Genomic DNA, 22,832 nt, shown 5'->3' with positions numbered 1-22,832 from the left:
TTCGCATGAACATAATGGTAGTTCAAGGACCCTTGGATTATAACCTACTCCTTGGACGAGACTATATTTATTGCATGGGAGCCATCGTCTCCTCACTCTTTAGAGTAATGTGTTTTCCGCACGAAGGAAGAGTGGTCAAGCTCGTGGACCAGCTTTCATTTCCAAGATCACGCATAGCAAATAGTCATATACCATCCCTAAATGGTCTCTTCATGAAAGAAATGTCTCAATCCCCAGTCCGTCCTCCCGATGAGCGCGAGTAATTCGGAGGGATATGATTGAAACCCAGGGGGCATGCGTCCTGGTCTGCTTCGGCAGAAAAAATTCGGGTATAGGGTAGGTTTCCGTGGGAGAATATGACTAGTCTATACCCCGTCCGAGAATGGAAGATGGGTTATTCTAGAATAAGATTCTCTTGTCAAAGTTATGTGAGTGGCGGGCATCGTCGCTCACCTTTGTTTATCTCGGTAGACATCGCTGAAGAAGTGTTGTGTTTTCTGCGCGAATAAGACAATCTTTGGTAACCTGTAAGAGGTAGGCTTCTCCTGATAGAACAAATGTTTTGTCTGCAAATTGAGGGGTAACCTTGAAACCATATTTTATACCTGGGGGCATGAAAACCTTTTGGAGTGCAAGCAAAGAGCGATTATTTATCTGTTTTTTGGATTAGTTGTTTCCTAACTTGCATAAAGAAAGGATATGGGGCAAAAATCTAAAAATTGCCATTTTTATATGAGACTTTCTTATCATATGATAGGATTAATCGAGAAATTTTAGCACATAGTTCAAGCTCGTTAAAAAATAAACATAAGACATGAGCAAATGTTTCCACCCATGTTTAAGCTTGTTAAAAAATGAACTCTTCCCCGGTAAATAACCACCGTGAATGTAGCATTTCAGCCATTAAAGCCTTGGTCGTGTTTGCACCGTCACCTCCATTTGATTGTTTACCCATTTTGAGGAACAACTGCGAAGAGTGATTTCAATAGCCATCCTTGTGACACTTCCATGATTGGAAAATTCCAACCCTTACCTGGAATCAACTGCTACCCATTTTATCACTCGTTCCTCAAAAGACGAGTCTTCTTTAAGCTCTTTTCAACTGACTCGTAAAATATGAAAAGATTTCCGAGTTTTGGCCTTCCAGCTCGTTAAAGCGACCGGAAGTGCTATCCCTCCTCTAGATTTTAATATTTTTGGACCTAAGGGATTATTGCACAAAAACATCGAGCGCTTGTTTTGTTCAGCTCGTTAAAACTATCGAAAATTCATTCCTTTTGTATTGTTTTATACTTTTTCGGACTTAAGGGATTAGATGACGAAAAAGGAATTTTGGAGTTACCTTTACGTACCTTTTCAGACTCTCTAAAAATGAAAAGGACCGAGTTATCTTTGTCGTTAAACTCGTTAAAAAGATTAATAGCGACAAACTTGTCTTTAGACGAGAACGAGTTTCACTATCGCTAGGCTCGTTAAAACATAGTGATGGGTTTGCCCGAAGGGCAAATTATAGAACAAGCATATGTTATCCTCCTCAAGCTTGACAAAAATAAAGAGGTACTGGTCAGCAATGACTGGGGAAAAATTGGGAAGAAAACTCAAAGAATCTTTATTGGTAGCAAATCGCTCTTGAACATGACACTTCCACTCTGTGTCCGAGTTGGGTTGGGTTGTTTCATTCACCGGTCACATCACCATGGTCACGCCATACCATCCACATTTGGGGTAAATGCTACCAATCCATCACATAAGTGTCGCCGACATGTTCAAGAGAAGTCATTCAGAGAAGTCACCCGTGTCCCATCCACTACAATACATTATACTTCATTATTTCATGACCGCCATCCTGAACCGTATATCATCATATTGTTTTCACCTCCATCAAAATCATTTGCTCCGTTCCATGTCATTGATGTGGGATTCATTAAGGCCCTCCTTTGACGGATCGCTTCTTGTCGACATCAGCTCATTATCCAAGAATTTGATCTAGGAACACCCCATTCAGTACTTTGAAGCTTGCATGCCTCAATGGCAAATTTCTCACTTCCGGCGACAGGTATACATCAATGACCTTCGACCGAAAGATTTTGCGTGGTGTTCAATGCCAAGTCCTTTATTCACACCACGTGAATTGTACTGCAGTACCTTGAGGGTCATCATCATTATCGGTGATTCCTCTCGCGCTTGTTAACAATTTACATCATTGACTGGTAATCAAGCGACGTCTTTCCATGTTCGACTTCAAAACATTTCTCACATGGATTGACTTGTACTTCGAGTGAAGATCGGACGGGATTGAAGACCCCGGATCTACTTTCATCCATCCGGGCTGCGATATATATTCAGGAAAATAAAGACATTGAAATGTATAGCATTGCAGCACAGATAATCATCCTACCAAAAGGATGATGGCTCTATCAGAATCATCAGTCTACCATCAGACGATTGTCTGTCCTATGTACATGAAAATGAATTTAGAAAGCTGAGCATGGGAATGCCCGCCTCGTCTAGATCATGAAAATAGTATGAAGATAATGTATTGTATTGTATCTTATTACAGGTCTCCTCCCAGCATTGAAAGAACTTCGGATCCTCCTAATAAATCATTTCACCCGATAAACGGCCTCATACTTTAGGGGGAAATTGTTATAGACATTTTTGTGCCTTACAGCTCTAAGCATGAAATGTCCATAAACCAAGGGATCCTAAGTCACTAAAAGTGTTGTTCCGACCCCTAAAGGAACAAGGTCAACAAATTACAGCTTCTCCCAGAAGTTCTCCACCAGAAACTGCTCAGAATCAGTCAAATCAAGATCATTTCAGCTGCTCCACTCGCTAGCTGCGTTGCATAGCACCAAAATACACTAGCTAGGTGCGTTGCAACGCACCTAAATGCACTACCAGGGTGCGTTGAGTGGGAAATGACAAATGGCAGTGCCATTCCGCGAGGTGGAAAGACAATGGAAGCTTCCAGAATCTTCCCCAATGACACTTGCCTCACTGAGTTCGACCAAGGATGAGTAAGAGGCTCTCAGTCTCCAAGTGGAAGCAAGAACTGACAGAGCGAAGCCACTAGTCAAATCATAAGCTGACTCATCCTCTTTGCATACATCTATATATGGATCCCTCATCCCAGAGATCCAGAGGCTCGAATTTTGTACATTGCAAAGAATTGCTGTTGGTTTTGAGATAGATATCAGAGTATTGGGTGATTTATGCTTTGTTGGAGGTGAAGAGGGGCTTCTCTGCTGGGAGGCTGATGTTGGATCAGGAATCATCGGTTGTAACTCTTCCTGGATCTTCTTGTTATATCAATAAAACTATTTGAGTTTCTCCTACATGCTTGTGTATCATTGATGTTTGTTACATTTATATGTTTAGCTTAAATCTGATCCTAAGCTATTTATGAATATAAATCCATGTCTTTGTGTAGTTTTCTTCTTCTGTGATCTTACAGGAACTTGGTGAAGCTGGGCAAGTAAGGGAGCAGGTAGCTGGAAGCTGTCAAAGAGGAGAGAGATTGGATCAAAGGACTAGCGCAAGACACAGGTCGGTTCATCCTATTCCTCTTCGTTTATATTTCATAAAGAAGAATACAAAAGTAGTTTTCTCTGTTTGTTTCTAAGGTCACTGTCACACCTTAGTGGGATAGGGTCATTCCGAATGGACACTTTTCCCGTTAATAGTAGGCCTCCTAACATAGGTGATGGGGGACTATGGGGAAGCTTGTTTTGATGTGCCCTCTTCACCTTTATCCTCTTCTTCCTCTCTTTGGGTTCTTCTTCTTCCTCTTCAATATTTTCTTCTACCTCCTCTTCATCACTAGAGGTTTTGTCCCTATAATATTCAAGGGCTTAAATTTCAATCACAACCTCTCTATCCATGTCTCTGAATGTGGACAATTGAATGGGGATTTTTAGCTGGCTTAGGGAATCCTCTAGTATTAGCTTAATAAGTCCATGGTGTGGTAATTACTAATTTCTTCCTGTTGTGGTCACGAACAACCCCCCTCTTTGTTTGATATTAGTAATAACATCAAGCAAAGGGGGACCCTTAACCAAAAATCCAAAAAATATTTTTGTTTGAAAAATCTTTTGTATTAACTCCCTAAGAAGCTATATCGCGTCGCAAAGGAAAAAAGGAGCGCTTTCCCAAAGCGCATAAATACACTGAGGAGGAGCGACGCGAGAACTCATCGCATCGCGTGCATTAAAAGCGCTCAAAAAGGGAAAACCTAAAGAATCGCCGATGGCCGATATGCAACGTCGCTTGTCGCAATGTCGCATAAAGCAGCACAGAGTGACAAAGCGAAAAACTTGTGACCTTGCGATATTGCGATATTGCGATCTGCGACCATGCAAAGCTGCGACCTGCGATCTATGGTGTGCGACAAATGAGACTATCAATTGCTGCGTTGCCACCTATTTACATCGCAATCTTCGATGCTGCGATGCAAATCGCAGAAGCCATTCGTCGCAGGCATTCCTCGGCATGATCTGTGAGCCCAAAATTAGGCGCGCACCTTACGGGAAATTAATGATTGTACGCCTGTGTATCCAAAGATGATTATGTTGCGTTTTTCGAAGAGTCAAGTCATAATGGGTGACATGATTATGCATTCATTAGAACTTAATGCTTTCATGTCAATCTTTTCTTCTGTCTCTTTTCATTTATGTGAACTATAAGTCAGCTACTGATATAAATCTATATGCAGGAAACATCTAAGGAAAAGTGCCAGAGCTAGAAGAACAGAAAGGAGATGACTTCGCAGATGGATACCGCATACAACAGGGCCGCGGATTCCAGAGTATCACTCAACAAATGCTGATGTAAATAGGCTATCCAGGACTCAGAGTCAAAGGCGCACAAAAGCAAAGCGTTTATGAAAGATCCTGAGTCCCAAATTGGGTAAAGCAAAAAGAAAAACGCTTAAGGGGAAAGACGTCTCAGAAAAGCCTGGAACAAAGAATGGAAACAAGTTTCAATTGAGAAAATCATTCAGGCAACAAAATCCCCAACTCATTGAGTCATTCGCACGGCCGGAAACCAAAATAGCAACAGCACAATCAGTTTGAAAGAAATCTGAGTTGTACTAAGTATACACGCCGTGAAGACACTCCTCCAGAAGAACACTTTCAAAAATATCTTCTAGTTTGTCAGAAAGAGGTGCCAGCTCTTGTTATTTCTAATTTTCAAGCTTGAACAAAAGGAAAGGAAAAGCAGCCGACTCTTTCATGGCGAACAGCGCATCACTTACAGCACTAAGGAGCAGATACAGAAATGGTTAGAAATTAGATTCAGTTTTTAGAAATAAATTTGTTTTAGTAAAAGGGCGGTCATTTGAAGCCATTCCCTAAATTTGTGTAATTAAAATTAGCCGGTTAGTAGTATTTAACCCTTCTCGTTGCATTGGAGAAGCGTCCGGAAATTTGTCAAAAAACTTGTCCTCAGAGCATGCACTTTTGCACCCTCGGAGGGGGTTTTTGATGAATGGACGGATCGAGATTTATTTATGTTTGCATTTTAATACCTGCTACTGATGTTGCACTTTTGTACTCTTAGTAGGCATTAGAAGTAAGTAGAAATAGATCGTTATTGCTTCAGGTCTGTGAGTATAAAATCAGTCATAAATGGTACTTTTATCTCTTGACGAATTTCTTTTTGCATTCTTAGAGTAATATACAGCTGATGTTGTTTATATGTTAATGTATGAATGAGTGGACTACCATTTGGCACTTTTGTACGGTGGAGTCATTGATTTGTGCTTAATACATGAATAACTGATTATGCAATATGTTGTTCACAACCGTTTTGCTTAACTTTTTATGCAGGATGGTTCATCTTAATTGATTTATATTCTCATAATAGCTGAATAATCTTTATTACCAGTTATTGTGTGAAATCTTTCTAGATCGCATAATGGAAAAAGTTATATCCCGGGTTAGCGTAGATTAGATGTGTTGTTCTTGATAGATTAAAGTAGTATAAAATTCAGTCTCAGAGTTTAGAATTAGATTAGCTTAGAAATAATTCCATATTTTCATTATCATATTCTACACACACACACATCACCAAACTCTACACACACACAGCCCCTTAGAACGGGAAGCTGGTCCCGTTATCCCCAGTCGGACCCGCTGCACCAAACGGGCATGAAGCCGCCAACCAGGTTCCCGACCGGGCGGGTATCCCCCTTGTTGTTGACCCGATTTTAGGGCCCTCAACATATTTGGCACTAGAAGGAGGGCACGAACTATGAATGGCACCTAAAGAAATATCTAAATACCATTCTGAGAGTAATACACCCTCATCAACTCCCTCGACTTCTCCAACACGGTTAAAACCAGAATTTGAAGTCGCTCGAGTATCTACCACTGCTACATATTCGAATATATCAGACCAATCTATCATTGAACCCCCTGAAATTCAAACTTTGATTCGTAAACTCCAGGGATTCTCTATTTTTAACCAGAAGTCTGATAAATCCAAAAGCAGCGTGACTTCGCAGTACAACCCTGCTCATCCCCTTACCAGATTAAAGAGTGAAAAATTTGGTATACAACCAAGTGAACTCCCTCTTCCTACCAGGAAAAGAGCAAGGAAAACTCCACCAGAGTCTGACAGTAAGACTCCTTCATCCACTTCGTCCATATCAACTCCCTCACCGCGAAGTCAACCACCCACTCTTTCATTTCAACTCACTCACCCATCTTCTACAAACCTTCCTCTTCAAACATCAAAGATATTAATATCTTCATCTTCTCAGCGTTAGGGATCATCTTCTGCACTTCCATTAGCTAGCAGCTCAGCGATGGCCCAGTCTCCATGGAACAATCCTGGGGCGGTTTTAATGCCTCCACCCCTGAGCCCTATACCGGCCCATCCTGAGAAATGGCTGCCTAAATTCAATCCGGAAGGAGGAATGCTAGCCGAGGAACATATCAATAATTTCATGCTTTCTGTTAATCTCAACGGAGTCACTAATGAAGACGTTGTTGTCCAGCTTTTCCCTTATACAATGCAAGGAACAGCTGGGTCGTGGTACTTTTCGTTACCTTCCGGATCCATCACAAGCTGGGACATTTTTCAAAGTCAGTTCCTCACCAATTTTGGTGATGACAGATCCACGGCGACATTGATCAATGACCTATCTAATCTTAAGGCTGAGGCTAGAGAACCAATTAAAGATTTTAACTTACGGTTCAATAAGATCCTCAACAAAATCCCTGCTGCTTCACAACCCAGCGAGGAAGTTAGATGTGAATGGTACATCACGGCTTTACCTCCAAACTTGGCTATCTTCGTAGATAGGGCAAACAAGACCACCTTAGTTGACACCTTGACAGAAGCGTTAGCAATGGAAAAACGTGTGGTAGCCCTAGAAAAGAGATCTGCTATAGAAGAACGCAAATCTAAGAAGATCTCTTTCAAAGAAGACACCAAGAAGAAGCAAACGAAAGACCCTTTCGATTTGGAAGGATTACAAAAAGTGTTGAAATCCATGTCTAATGAGATGATTGATATTAAGAAACAAGTAGTAGAGACTTCTTCGAAAAAGCCCTTTAGGACTTTTAAAAGAAATCCTCCCATGGAGGTAAAACCACCCAGTGTTGTCTCAAACGTTGAATCTGAAGAAGACGAAGAAGAAGAGAATACCACTGAAGGGCAGACCGACGAGGAAGAGGTCGTAGAACTACAAGGAATGTGGGAATTCATCCTCCCACAAGAAGAGGATCAAGAAGCATTTCCTGTTAGCACGAGAAGCAAAAATCAACTTGATCCTCCCCAAACTACCCCAAAACAAAAGGGCGCAAGCCCTGCAACAAAAGAAAAGGTCGCAACAAAAAAGACAACTGCTAAAGCGACCCAGCTTAGCCCAGTCCAATCTGATCAAACGCCTCCAACAAGAACACTAATAGTGTCGGATGAAATGGAGTATAACATCATTGATGACATGAAGAAGACTAGGGCTAATATCACTCAGTATGAATTGAGTAAATTGAAACACCAGTAGAAAATAATGATGAAAGAATTACATGCTGTGCCTACTACATCTTTACCTACAGCTGTAGCTTCCCACAATCTGGGAAGGCCTCCAACCAACACGATCAATAAAATTGATCCAAATGACATCGCCTTGATTGGAGGAAGATCAAGATCTCATACTCCTCCTTTTCTTCTCACATATGAAATCTTCAACAAAAACGTGCACAATTGCTTGGTTGATTCTGGTGCTTCAACGAATATTTTACCCAGGTCAATATGTGCCAAATTGAATGTGTAACCTCAAAAATCCGCAGTACGTATAGTTCAACTTGATCGATCCCAAGTCGAAGTGATTGGTGAACTTAATCAGGTGACCATAAGATTGTCGTCTAACCAAAAAGTGTGTCAGGTTATCGACATTCTAGTAGCTGATATCCCTGAGTTCTATGGTTTGATTCTTAGCAGGGATTGGTCGGAGAAACTCCACAGATATTTTTCAACCGATTGGTCTCACATGTGGTTACCATACAATGGTAAACCAAATCAGATAAAGGTTGAACGAGAGTTGCACCAAAAATACATAGTGACAGAACTGGAAGGAGAAAATGAAGCCATAACGTACAATAGCAGCATTGTAGGCAATTACGCAATAGATTCTTTCCTAGGTAATTTCAATGCTATTATTTCACCATACTTAGAGAATTCAGTTTTATCCCAAGTTGAAAATTTCTCCCAAACTGATGACTCAAAATGTTTTAGTTTTTTAGATAATTCTGTAAATACATCTTTATTTTGGAAATTATATTTTGACGGATCTAAATCCAATGAGGGGGCAGGAGCAGGATGCGTTCTGATTAACCCGGACGGGAACAAGATTATGCTCACATGCAGACTTGAGTTCGATTGCATGAACAACACAGCGGAGTACGAAGCCTTGGTTCAAGGCCTATACAAAGCAATCAGATTGAATGTTAAGTATCTTCAAGTCTTTGGAGATTCGGAGATCGTCGTAAAACAGGTACGTAACACCATACATTGCCTGTCAAGTCATTTAAAGCATTATCAATCATTAGTTCAAGATCTCACTGCGCATTTTGTAGCATTCAACATCTCGTCAATTCCAAGAATTCAAAACGCGAGCGCAGACCTGTTAGCTAACGTAGCCTCTAGACTTATCCCTTCCGAAGATTTTAGTCCTGATAGTTTTTCAATAGAATTAATCTTTAGACCATCCATCCCTGACAATATCACCAATTGGAGAGTGTTCAACGACGATCCTAACATCATAAATTTCCTTACTTCTGAAGGATCCTACTCAAATCAGATAATCGACGAAGACCATCATGATCACCAAATACAACAAAATGGCTCTGACAATGCTATACCGAAATCAGTGGTCAAATTAGAAGATTTATATGATTTGAAAAGTCGGTTTAAAAGGTCCGCCAATGCTAAACTTTGCAGTTCTACCCTGAACTATGAATTAGTAAACCTAGGAACCGATCAGAAGCCACAAAACGTTAACCTAGGTCACGGCCTAGCTCCTGAAGAGAAATCAGCATATATCCGTCTTCTGAGACAATACAAGAACGTTTTTGCCTGGAATTACGATGAGCTAAAGACATACAACACTTCTATCATTCAACATGTTATCCCTATGATTGACAATGAAAAACCTGTCCAGCAGAAGCTCAGAAAAATACACCCTAACCTAGAAAATCAGATAAAAACTGAGCTTAATAAGTTGTTGAGAGCCAGAATAATCTTCCCCGTCAGGCATTCTAAATGGGTATCCAATATGGTGCCCGTTAGGAAGAAAAACGGAGACATTAGAATCTGTATCGATTTCCGAAATCTCAACAAAGCCTGTCAGAAAGATAACTTTCCCCTCCCACCTATGGAACAAATATTACAGGCAGTAGCAGGCTCAGAATTAATGTCATTCCTGGATGGATTTTCAGGATACAATCAAGTACTGGTGCATCCCGATGATCAGTTAAAGACTACGTTCCGATCCAAATGGGGCACTTATGCATATCAGAAGATGCCTTTTGGTCTGATCAATGCCGGAGCTACCTTTCAGAGAGCCATGGACATCACGTTTAAAGGGTCAGTCAATAAATCAGTAGTGATTTACCTGGATGATATAACAGTGTACTCCAAAAAACGAAACAACCATCTCAAAGATTTGAAGCAAATCTTTCAAAGATGCTTGAGGTATGGGATTTCGCTCAACCCAAAGAAATATTTCTTTGCATTAAGCGAAGGGAAATTGCTCGGATTCATAGTGTCGAAATCTGGTATTCACATAGAACTCGACAGAATCAAGGGAATTTCCGAAATATCCATACCTCATAACAAGAAAGCCATGCAATCCTTCCTTGGACAGATCAATTTTGTCAAAAGATTTGTCCCGGATTTTTCACGTATTATTTCTCCCTTACAAAATATGATAAAAAAGAATTCAAATTTCAAATGGGGTCTAGATGAGCACGAAGCATTCAACTTAATCAAACAAGCTATCATCAATGCTCCATCTTTGGCCACCCCAAATTTTTCAGAATCTTTTACCTTATACACTTTTGCCTCAGAGAAATCCTATGCCGCGATTTTGACCCAAGCAAATCAAGAAAAAGCGGAAGCTCCAATCGCATTCTTTAGCTCGAACTTACAAGGTGCTGAAATTAATTACTGAGACGTAGAGAAACAAGCATGTGCTGTTTTCAAAGCGATCAAATATTTCAGACCTTTCTTGCTTAAAGCCCACACTAAATTCGTAGTACTGTTTCCGGCGGTAAGAAACCTTTTGGTGCAGAAAGACGTGGGCGAAAAGAGAGCTAATTGGATTACTGCTTTACAAGAATATGATCTCGAGATCAAACCAGCAAACATCGTAAGAGGTCAAGGCTTCTGCAAGATGTTAGCCGGAGCATCGCAAATCCCAGAGAACTCATCTGAAGAGGTACAAGCGTATGAGGTAAGCCTAAACGATGCAGAATCATCATATGCTGACACCATTTATTTTCTTAAGAACGGGTATGCTCCATCACGTCTGGATCATACCAAGAAAAGAGCTCTGAGATTAAAAGCTAAACAATACCAGCTCATAAATGATGTCTTGTTTAAAAGGAATTATGATTCTGTGCTTCTTAGGTGTCTTGAGAAAAATGAAGCCGAAAAGGTTTTGCAGGAACTCCACGATGGACCAGCAGGTGGACACTATGCCGGAGATGCGACTGCACATAAAATCTTGCGTGCAGGATATTATTGGCCCACGTTGTTCAAAGACTCATACAATCACATAAGGAAATGCCAAGTCTGCCAGACTGCTGCAGGAAAACAAAGGAAACCGTCCATGCCGCTACAACCAGTCAACATCGACCAACCATTCAGTCAATGGGGCTTGGACATAATAGGTGATATCGTTCCTCACTCTTCTAAGCAGCATAAGTATATCCTTACGGCAACTGATTATTTTACCAAATGGGTAGAAGCAGTTCCTCTCAAGACAGTTCATTCTGAAAATATTATTGAATTCATAGATCAATTTATCATCACTAGGTTTGGATTGCCAACAACATTAATGTTTGATAACGCTTCATATTTTTCTGGAAATACTATGACTGAGTTTGCGCTTAAAAGAGGTTTCAAACTGAAATATTCTGCCAACTACTATCCGCAAGGTAATGGATTGGCTGAATCAACAAACAAGAACCTAATCAGAATTATCAAAAGAACAGTCAACCAAAACCAAAAGAATTGGCACAAAGCGCTGGTAAATGCTTTATGGGCTGATAGAATCACAAAGAAAGCTTCAATCGGCACTTGTCCCTTTAATTTAGTTTATGGGAGAGAAGTGGTTCTTCCGACTCACCTAGTCATTCCCTCTTTGTCTTTAGTGCAATATATCGATGAAGTATCTACTTCCTCTTTACAATTAAGACAAATGGAAATAATCAAACTAGAAGAGCAAAGAGAACAAGCTAGGAAAACCCATGCTCATCACCAAGCGCTAATAAAATCTTCTTTTGACTCAAGCATCATAACCAGAAAAAACTTTCAGATGGGTGATTTAGTTTTGAAATGGGATAAGGCTCATGAAGAAAAGGGCAAACATACAAAATTTCAAAAGCTGTGGCTTGGCCCTTTTCAGATTGTAGAAGTCGTAGGCCCGTCTACATTCGTGTTGCAGGATCTGGCAGGTAGGAGAGATTCTTTACCTGCCAATGGACTGATTCTTAAATTATATTTTCCATAGAAGAGAATTCTTCTAATTTTTGTAGGATAGATTTAGTTTTTAGTTTTTATTTTGTTTTGTTTTTCTCTTCTTATGAATAAAACCCGTTGTAATTGATCATTTAAAAAGGATTCATGAAAGAGCATGCCAATTCTCTATCAGATTTTGATTTCGCTTGTACAAATAGCAAAATTTTTTGAAAATCTGAATTTTATTATTGACAAATAGAGTTAACTTCACTTTGATTACGATACTCATTTCAACCTCTAAAAAAACTTTGACAAAAGCAACCTTTGGTAAAAGAATTGTTTTGTATCAACACCACGAAAGGTATCATCAATAATAAAATAAGCATTCTTTGCAAAGCTGTTGTTTTCAAAAACTCTATTATTGTCGTCCAGAGCTTTCTTAAGGAAAAACAATGACTTCCTCCCTGCTAAAAGGAAATTACAGCATTCAGAGAAACAATCCAAGCAAAACACTATATCTCAAAGAATAAGAGGTCTCATCACGAGCCGGCTTATCATGATCACAGATATTATAACTTGCTGACTTTGCCAATACTGTCTATCAAAACAGGGCAACGACTTAAGATTGTTGCAATTAAAAGACAAGAGGTCTCATCACGAGCCGGCTTGTTCAACAAAAGTGTAAATCAAGTGAATGACTGTGTCATAAATTGGCCACCAAACCAAGACATTTTTCTTTAGAGAATTAAAAAAGGAAAAGTGTGTCAAAAAGGATTTTTCTCTGGAATGTTGCGAGTAACCTCAAGCAGGAAAAAGGATCATTGCTGGATAACATGGTAACCCTGTCGAGGCTATGGACGCTTGCGGGCAGCAGAGGCTCTACCTACGACAAATGAGCATACTTTTAAGCCAGTACGCAGAGAAGACCTTATTTTATCTTTAATCAAGACCAAGTAATGTCTGGTGCGAATGCAAGAAAAAGCCTGAGGAAGCAAGCAATTGGGATATGAAAAGGGTTGAGACAAAATATCATTGACAAGGTGAGGGGTAATCTACTCTATCTGTCCATAACAAAATTTAGACATATAAAATTTTTGTTGTTTCGGAAGTGAACGGTCAATAGAAATGCAGAGATAACTGGTTCTTCACAGTGAATCGCCATTGTTGTGGTCACGAACAACCCCCCTCTTTGTTTGATATTAGTAATAACATCAAGCAAAGGGGGACCCTTAACCAAAAATCCAAAAAATATTTTTGATTGAAAAATCTTTTGTATTAACTCCCTAAGAAGCTATATTGCGTCGCAAAGGAAAAAAGGAGCACTTTCCCAAAGCGCATAAATACACTGAGGAGGAGCGACGCGAGAACTCATTGCATCGCATGCATTAAAAGCGCTAAAAAAGGGAAAACCTAAAGAATCGCCGACGGCCGATATGTAACGTCGCTCGTCGCAATGTCGCATAAAGCAGCACAGAGTGACAAAGCGAAAGACTTGCGACCTTGCGATATTGCGATCTGCGACCATGCAAAGCTACGACCTGCGATCTATGGTGTGCGACAAATGAGACTATCAATTGCTGCGTTGCCACCTATTTACATCGCAATCTTCGATGCTGCGATGCAAATCGCAGAAGCCCATCGTCGCAGGCATTCCTCGGCATGATCTGTGAGCCCAAAATTAGGCGCGCACCTTATGGGAAATTAATGATTGTACGCCTGTGTATCCAAAGATGATTATGTTGCGTTTTTCGAAGAGTCAAGTCATAATGGGTGACATGATTATGCATTCATTAGAACTTAATGCTTTCATGTCAATCTTTTCTTCTGTCTATTTTCATTTACGTGAACTATAAGTCAGCTACTGATATAAATCTATATGCAGGAAACATCTAAGGAAAAGCGCCAGAGCTAGAAGAACAGAAAGGAGATGACTTCGCAGATGGATACCGCATACAGCAGGGCCGCGGATTCCAGAGTATCACTCAACAAATGCTGATGGAAATAGGCTATCCAGGACTCAGAGTCAAAGGCGCACAAAAGCAAAGCGTTTATGAAAGATCCTGAGTCCCAAATTGGGTAAAGCAAAAAGAAAAACGCTTAAGGGGAAAGACGTCTCAGAAAAGCCTGGAACAAAGAATGGAAACAAGTTTCAATTGAGAAAATCGTTCAGGGAACAAAATCCCCAGCTCATTGAGTCATTCGCATGGCCGGAAACCGAAATAGCAACAGCACAATCAGTTTGAAAGAAATCTGAGTTGTACTAAGTATACACGCCGTGAAGACACTCCTCCAAAAGAACACTTTCAAAAATATATTCTAGTTTGTCAGAAAGAGGTGCCAACTCTTGTTATTTCTAATTTTCAAGCTTGAACAAAAGGAAAGGACAAGCAGCGAACTCTTTCACGGTGAACAGCGCATCGCTTACAGCACTAAGGAGCAGATACAGAAATGGTTAGAAATTAGATTCAGTTTTTAGAAATAAATTTGTTTTAGTAAAAGGGCGGTCATTTGAAGCCGTTCCCTAAATTTGTGTAATTAAAATTAGCCGGTTAGTAGTATTTAACCCTTCTCGTTGCATTGGAGAAGGGTCCGGAAATTTGTCAAAAAACTTGTCCTCAGAACATGCACTTTTGCACCCTCGGAGGGGGTTTTTGATGAATGGACGGATCGAGATTTATTTATGTTTGCATTTTAATACCTGCTACTGATGTTGCACTTCTGTACTCTTAGTAGGCATTAGAAGTAAGTAGAAATAGATCATTATTGCTTCAGGTCTGTGAGTATAAAATCAGTCATAAATGGTACTTTTACCTCTTGACAAATTTCTGCTTGCATTCTTAGAGTAATATACAGCTGATGTTGTTTATATGTTAATGTATGAATGAGTGGACTAGCATTTGGCACTTTTGTACGGTGGAGTCATTGATTTGTGCTTATACATGAATATCTGATTATGCGATATGCTGTTCACAACCGTTTTGCTTAAATTTTTATGCAGGATGGTTCATCTTAATTGATTTATATTCTCATAATAGCTGAATAATCTTCATTACCAGTTATTGTGTGAAATCTTTCTAGATCGCATAATGGAAAAAGTTCTATCCCGGGTTAGCGTAGATTAGATGTGTTGTTCTTGATAGATTAAAGTAGTATAAAATTCAGTCTCAGAGTTTAGAATTAGATTAGCTTAGAAATAATTCCATATTTTCATTATCATATTCTACACACACACACATCACCAAACTCTACACACACACACCCCGTTAGAACGGGAAGCTGGTCCCGTTATCCCCAGTTGGACCCGCTACACCAAACGGGCACGGAGCCGCCAACCAGGTTCCCGACCGGGTGGGTATCCCCCTTGTTGTTGACTCGATTTCAGGGCCCTCAACACTTCCCTAAGGTTTTGTCCCTATAATATTCAAGGGCTTGAATTTCAATCACAACCTCTCTATCCATGTCTCTGAATGTGGACAATTGAATGGGGATTTTTAGCTGGATTAGGGAATCCTCTAGGATTAGCTTAATAAGTCCATGGTGTGGTAATTACTAATTTATTCCCTCCTGGACTTTTAGGATCATGTCTATTATTGATTTCAGGAAGAAGTGGGGTATACTGAGTCTTCTGTCAATGAGTTTGCCTTCCCCAAATCTAAACTCATGTATGAGTCTAAATTCATAGCCATAGACGATACTAAGCCTCCCTTCACAAGAGATATATTTGTGAATCTGATAGCTCACCTCATTCCAAGGGTAGGGAATGCTTTCCCTTCTTATTCCATTTTTTTCATCTATTGGCTCTCCATCCCTTAAGAAGAAGTTTTCCTTTGCAAAAGTTCTTGCAGTCTTATCCTCCTTTCTCCATGGCATCCCTTGAGGAAGTGTAGTGATTCTGCTAATTACTTCAAGATTAATTGTAATTGAAAGTCCTCTTACCATAGTGGTAGCACTAATCCTAGTCTGAGGGTTAAGTGCCATGGAAAATTCTTAAGCTACATCATCATCATACCATCTAAGTAGCTCAAAGAATCCCAACCAGTTATGTCTTCTAAATATTTCTTTCATAGGGGGTGGAGGTGTATCTTGGATGTCTCTGTGGGTTCCCTTTTGTTAAACCCTCCTGTCATGTTTTGTTTCTAGTTGACTAGATATAGGGATTTTGGTAGTCTAGCCTTAGTTTTTAGGGTCACTAAGGGGTGAATGGTTACAATTTCTCCATATCTCCACGCAACTTTCAAACTATTCACAATTCTCTTAAAACTCCCAAGCCCACTGTAATCATTTAAAAACTCAAAATTTTATGTTCCTAGCTATCAATTCAAAGCATAGGAGATATGGCCCACCTACCTTTCACTGTGATACTTCGGATAAAGAGAATTTTTGAGAAGTTGGACCCTATGCACCTCCTTTTAGCATTCTCTGTGAATTTCCATTGTTTCCTGTAGCTCCCTGCATTACCTGTAGTTGTTGTTTGTTGTAGGGTGGCTGAAACAGGTTTGCCTCCTCAATGGTTCTCCATGGTGGTTGTTGGGTCGTGTAATAGGTATGAATTTACTCTTGATTACACTATATTTTTCCTCCTTTTTATGCATTTGTGCCATGATGTAATAATATTTTGACAAAATTTTGATAGAAGGTGAACAAAATTGCTTTTGATGTGAATTGGCTATCAAAAATAACTTTCATTGCTTTTTATGCAGAGATTAGCAAATGGGACAACTGCTATTCCAACTATTGAATAGCAAAGGCTAAACAGGGAGAAAGTAGTGTGCCTTGTGTGGTCAATTGGGAAGAGAATCAAGAGGATCAGTGCAAGATGGAAGTTTGTCTGATAATAGTATTTGGTTGTGAATTCCTCAAGATCTCCTGATCTTGAGGAATCGCATTTATCTCCTTTCCTCTTCGACTATAAGAGGGGAAAAATGTATAGAGAAGAAAAACTTTTCTCCTTTTTACTTCAATTGTAATTTTAATATACAGAGCATTATTCTGAAGGATACATCGTGCTGTAATGCCATTTAGATTTGATGAATAATATATAATTCGTGTTGTTGTTTATTGTAATATTTTGAAGTAATTAAGTAGCAATCACTAGCGGCTTCGGCCCGATCACTGGTGGATTTCACTGTTGTTCCCTATTCTATAGTTTTACCTTTCTTTTACTACAAGTTTAATTACTCTGCTTTATAGCATTACAATTGATTTACTTTCACTAGTGTTGAGTTTGTGTATTCATTGCACTAATTCTTATTTCTGTTGATTAGCTTCATTTATTTATGTTGTATATTGATTTAATTATTAGGTAAGAATCATTTCTTGTTAATTGAAAGCCAAAGTGTTATTGGTTAGATCAAGTGTATTACTTTTATGCAAAATTTTATATTCAGCTGATAGAGCTCTGTTATCGCTATGGTACACTTGGTTGATGTAATTGCAATTGGGAAATTTTTATTAAGATTGAGTTTTGGTGCTTGAATAGTTTAATTTCCTTGAAGTTACAAGTTTGATAGTTATGGTTTGATCCGTTTACTCTTGTATTGAAATCAATAAGATATCTTAAAGAATTACTCTATGTAGATATAACAATTTTCATCACTTTCACATATTGTGTACACTCTTGAAACAAAAAGACTTACCTAGGTTGATAATTAATGTGAGGCATTTAGGAGTTCTAAAGGACACCTTATATGCGCCCAACAGTGGTCCCGATCCTCTTTGATCTCAAAATGAACAAATGGTGCATGATAGTTTGGAATATTTAGTTCTTATGGTCGATTCCTTGGAGTGTTGTATTGGCTAGCAATGTACATGATTTCCTCTTTCAAATCATTGGTCCACTGTTAGTTATCATGCAACCTCTCCTCATAATCATCACCCACTCTCACAAAACTTAACTCAACCACCTTTTCAACTCATTCTTCTTGATGTGATGTTTCCACATGTCAGGTTAACTAGGAGTTCACCTTTTGTTTTCGAGCTGAGAGTGGCCAAGTTAACTGGCCACCTCCAGCTTATAAAATTGACCTTTTCGTATTCCTACACTTTTACTATATCTTAATTAGGGAGTTACTCGGCTGAGGTTACATACCTGTGCCCTCCTTCGCTTCGTTTCTACATGCTAGAGGGTGGCTCTGTTGTGCTTATTTTTGTTCAAGTAAGTCCTTTTCCTTGGTCATTCTTCTATACATTTCTTCTTGTTGATGTGGTTGTCTTATTTGTTGTTGTGTGCAAGTGCTTGGTCTTGTTGCTAATCTCTGGAGGGTATTCATAGTGTTTGTAGGGGTGCTGGAGCTCTTTTCTTGCCTTGTTACTGAAGGAGAATGAATGGAGAATTGTTGTTGTTAGAGCACAAGCCGCTAGAGGATTTCCTATAGTTACTACAAGAAATTTGTAGCTTCCTTTTTCATTGTTTTTTCTTCTTCTTCCTTTTACTCACCTAGAGGAGGAATGGGTGGTCATGTAGGAATGGAAGGATGGAAATGGAGGATATGAAGTGGTAAGTGAGTGAGTCCAGTGATGGCATGGCCCTTGGACTCTCTTTTTCTATTATTTTTGTAATTTTGTTTCCCTTTAGTGATTTTTTTTTTATGGACACAGAGCTTGGTATGTTCATGAGTTAGTTTTTGGTGAGAGGTGTTGAGGTGTATGGTCCCCTATTTCAACGTAGAACATGCCTATCTCATCACTTCCCAATGGAAATTTCATTCCTGTAGAGTTTCAAGACATCTTGTAGTACTACAAGAAACCCCTCTAAAAGTCAAAAAACTGCAGAAAAACTGGTTTTTGATGCCTGGAAGTGAGGATGGATGATGGAGACCTAGTAGGCATGGGAGATATTAGGTGAATTAAGGAATAATGGGGTGCTTCTTGTATTTCTATCCTCTTAACTCTGAGTCCTTTGTTTCCTTTAAAAGCTTGCAAAAGTCACAGAATTTTATTAGTGGGCAAGTTTGAGAATGCTACCATGTCATTTTGTTTTTTCTTTTCTCTTTTTTTTTCTTGAAAGATACACGGGTCACCTCAAAGGAGGTTTTCAACCTATCTTCCTACCCTAGGCACCTCAAGGGAGGTTTTCACCTAGGGATCTTTTTATTTTCCTTTTTTCACTCTTGGGCTACCTCAAGAAGGTTTTCAACCCAAAAGTTGGCCTCGAGTGCCTCATAGAGGTTTTTACAAATCCCTTATTATTTTTCCTTTTTCTTATTCATTTTTTCAAAAATAAAACAGTCTTCAAAAATTTTGTGAGCTGGAAGTGGAGACACTTCCAAGCACATCCACTTCCCTATTGATGGTATTGATGAACTCTTCCCTTGACAAAGGTCTTTTATAGGCTTTCAATCTGTATCCATTGAACAACAAGGGGATACCTTCTTCATCCATGGTCCTTATTTGCACAACCCCATTATCATGGAATTTCTTTATCAGATATGGGCCCAACCACTTGGTCATCAATTTTCCTTTGAATTCCTTGAACCTAGAGTCATATAACAGAGCCAAATCACCTTCTTAAAAAACTTTGTCTTTGATATTTTTGTCATGCCAAACCTTTGTTTGTACTTGAGTCACCTCTATGTGTAGGAGGGCCTACATCCTGAATTCATCTAAACCATTGAGCTATAGAAACCTCTCTTGGTGTGACTTTGTAACATCCAAATCCAACTATGTTTCCATTCTCAGTGTTGTACTCAAACTCACTGGAGAGCAGAGCCTTCTTCCCATAGACAGAATCATAAGCGGTGAAGCCAGTGGTTGTCTTCCAAGTTGTATTATAGGCCCAAGTGGCCTCCACTAGTCTGGCAGCCCAACCTTTTCTATTTCTGCTCACAACCTTTGTGATAATTCCCTCCAATGTTCTGTTGGTAACCTCTACTTGTCTATTTGCCTAAGTATGATAAGAAGTTGACCTCCTGCGCTTGATCTTATGCTGAATCAATAGGTGTGAGGTGAAGTGAGCACCCTGATCAATGACTACCTGTCTAGGGTACCCAAACTTGTAAAACACATTCTCCCTTAAGAACTCAACGACTTTCTCTTTTGTTGCTACCTTCACAGCCTTGTTTTCATCCCACTTTGTCAAATAATTAGTGCAAAAAATGATGTACTTTTTTTACCTTGATGGTGGATCAATGGGCCCAATGAAATCCATGCCCAACTTTTCAAATGGCTCAAGATTCAATTGAGGTTTCAAAGGAATTTCATCAAAGAGAGTAGGTTTCCCCATTTTTTGGCACTTGTCACATCGACTGATATATCTTCTTGCATCTTGGTGGAGAGTGGACCAGTAGTAGCCAGCTTGCAGTACCTTGAAGGTTGTCCTCTTGGCTGCAAAGTGACCTCCACAAGGCCCATCATGACAGGCCAAAAAGATGTCAAATGCTTCCTCCTCTGTGACAAATCTCGTCAAAATTTAATCTGCGCCTATCTTGAAGAGATTACCCCCAATCCAAGTGAAAGGGGCACTCTTTCTTATAATTCTTCTCTTTTCCTTGGATGACAAATTTGGAGGGAACTACGCAAACAATAAGTATTTGGCTATGTCAGAAAACCATGGAGAGAGAACTGAAATAGAAAATAAATGCTCATCTGGCAGCTGATCATCAACCATTCCTTCCTCACCTGCAGACAAATCAAGTCTAGATAAAAAATCTTAACCCAAATTTTCTCTTCCAGGCTTATCAATGATAGTTAGATCAAACTATTGTAATAAAAGTAACCATCTAATAATTTTGGCATTCACATCAGGATTTTTCATCAAATATTTAATAATAACATGGTCAATATGTACAAAAGGTCTAGTAACCAGTGATGTAATGTCTAAATTTATTGAAGGAATGGACAATAGCTAGGAGCTCTTTTTCAGTCATCATATAGTTCAATTTAGCCTTGGATAGATTTTTGTGGATGAAATAAATGACATAAGGGATATTTTCATCTATCTGGCCTATTGCTTCTCCTATAGCTTTGTTAGAGGCATCAACATGGATGTGGAAAGGAAGAGACTAATTTTGGCTACAGAGTATAGGTGCAGTAGTCAACTTGTCTTTTAATGTTTCTAAGGTCTCTTGGTAGCTTTCTGACCAGAAAAATTCAGAGTCCTTGGCCAATAGTCCAAGTAAAGGTGAGGCTACTTGGCTGAAGTCCTTTATGAATCTCTTATAGTATCTAGCTAAGCCTAAGAAACTTCTCACATCCCTTTTCTTCATAGGAGTAGGGGCCCTCTTTATGATAACAATTTTATTTGGGTCCAATTGCAATCCTTCCTAGGATATTGAATGACCTAGAACAGTCCCTCCATTTATCAAGAAATTACACTTGTCAGGACTAAGACTAGGTTGATTTCAATTAATTTATTTAATAATTTCCGAAAGTTAGAGAGAGCCTACGGGAAATCACATCCATAGGGAGTAAAATCATCCATATAAATTTCTATAGAGTAATGGACTAGCTCTGCAAATATGCTCAAGACTGCCCTCTAAAATGTGGCAGGGGAATTACATTATTCATAAGGAAGGACCCTATAAGAAAAGGTACCCCAAGGACAAGTGAAGGTGGTTTTATCTTTGTCATCTAGGCTGATCTATATCTGATTTTAACCACTGATCCAGGAATGAGAAGAACTTATTTCTTGCAAGACCGTCCAAGACTTGATTAATGAAAGGTAGAGTGAAATGGTATTTTTTGGTGGCTTTGTTTAGCTCTCTGTAGTCCACCTAGATCCTCCATTTTCCACTCTTCTTTGGGACCAGAACTAAAGGATAAACCCAATAACTATCTAAGATGGGGTAAATGAACCCTCCATCCAACAACTTCTGTAGTTATTCTTTAACTATGTCTTTGAGGGCTGGGTTAATTCTCCTCTAAGGTTGGTGCACTTGCTTCCTTCCTTCCTTGAGGTAAATGTTGTGAGTACACACCAAAGGGTGCACTCCCTTAATTTCCTTATAACTCTAGGAAAAGCCATCATGATGCCCTCTTAGCATGTCACATAACTCCTTTTCCTGATGTGCAGAGAGGGGTTGATTGTCAATGTTGTATCTAGACCAAATTATATAATCTTGACATGAGTATGACTTGAGTCAGCTAGGCACAAATTAGTCCAAGGGTTATCTTCAGCTTTCTTTCCTAACTCATTAAGGGACATGGTGTTTGGGGGCTGATTCTAGAGGATTTGATAAATCAGATCATCTTCATCAGGTTGCTCCCTCCTATACTAGCATCTACGGTACAAATTTGGTAAGATGTGGCAAAGTAGACTTCATCTTCCTCCTCCTCTTTCAACCATAAAGGTAAGTCATGCTGTAGAGATGGTTGAGCATGAGGGTACAAGACCAATTATGCCCATTTTTAATGGTCATATTCCCAACCTTACAGCTTATGTAGGAATCAATAGTGGTTAACCATGGCCTTCCAATGATAAGAGGCTAACCATTGAACTTTGTCTTAGGTTGGAGAACCGAGAATTTAGAAGGGTATTCCCAGGAATCAATGGAGACCATCACATCCTCAACAGCTCCCCAAGGAGCTACTATGGATTTGTCTGCAAGCTCCAAGACTATTGGGTCTTCCTTAATGATCCTTGGAGATTTAGTTTAAGCATAGTCTCCTTAGTCATCACACTTATGGAAACCCCAAGATCAATC

Source organism: Pinus tabuliformis, chromosome 3_2 (genome assembly GCF_031772625.1).
Source record: "Pinus tabuliformis cultivar Carrire ecotype Pingquan chromosome 3_2, CPIR1, whole genome shotgun sequence".
Taxonomy (NCBI): domain Eukaryota; kingdom Viridiplantae; phylum Streptophyta; class Pinopsida; order Pinales; family Pinaceae; genus Pinus; species Pinus tabuliformis.
Note: the sequence above shows the minus strand (reverse complement) of the source record.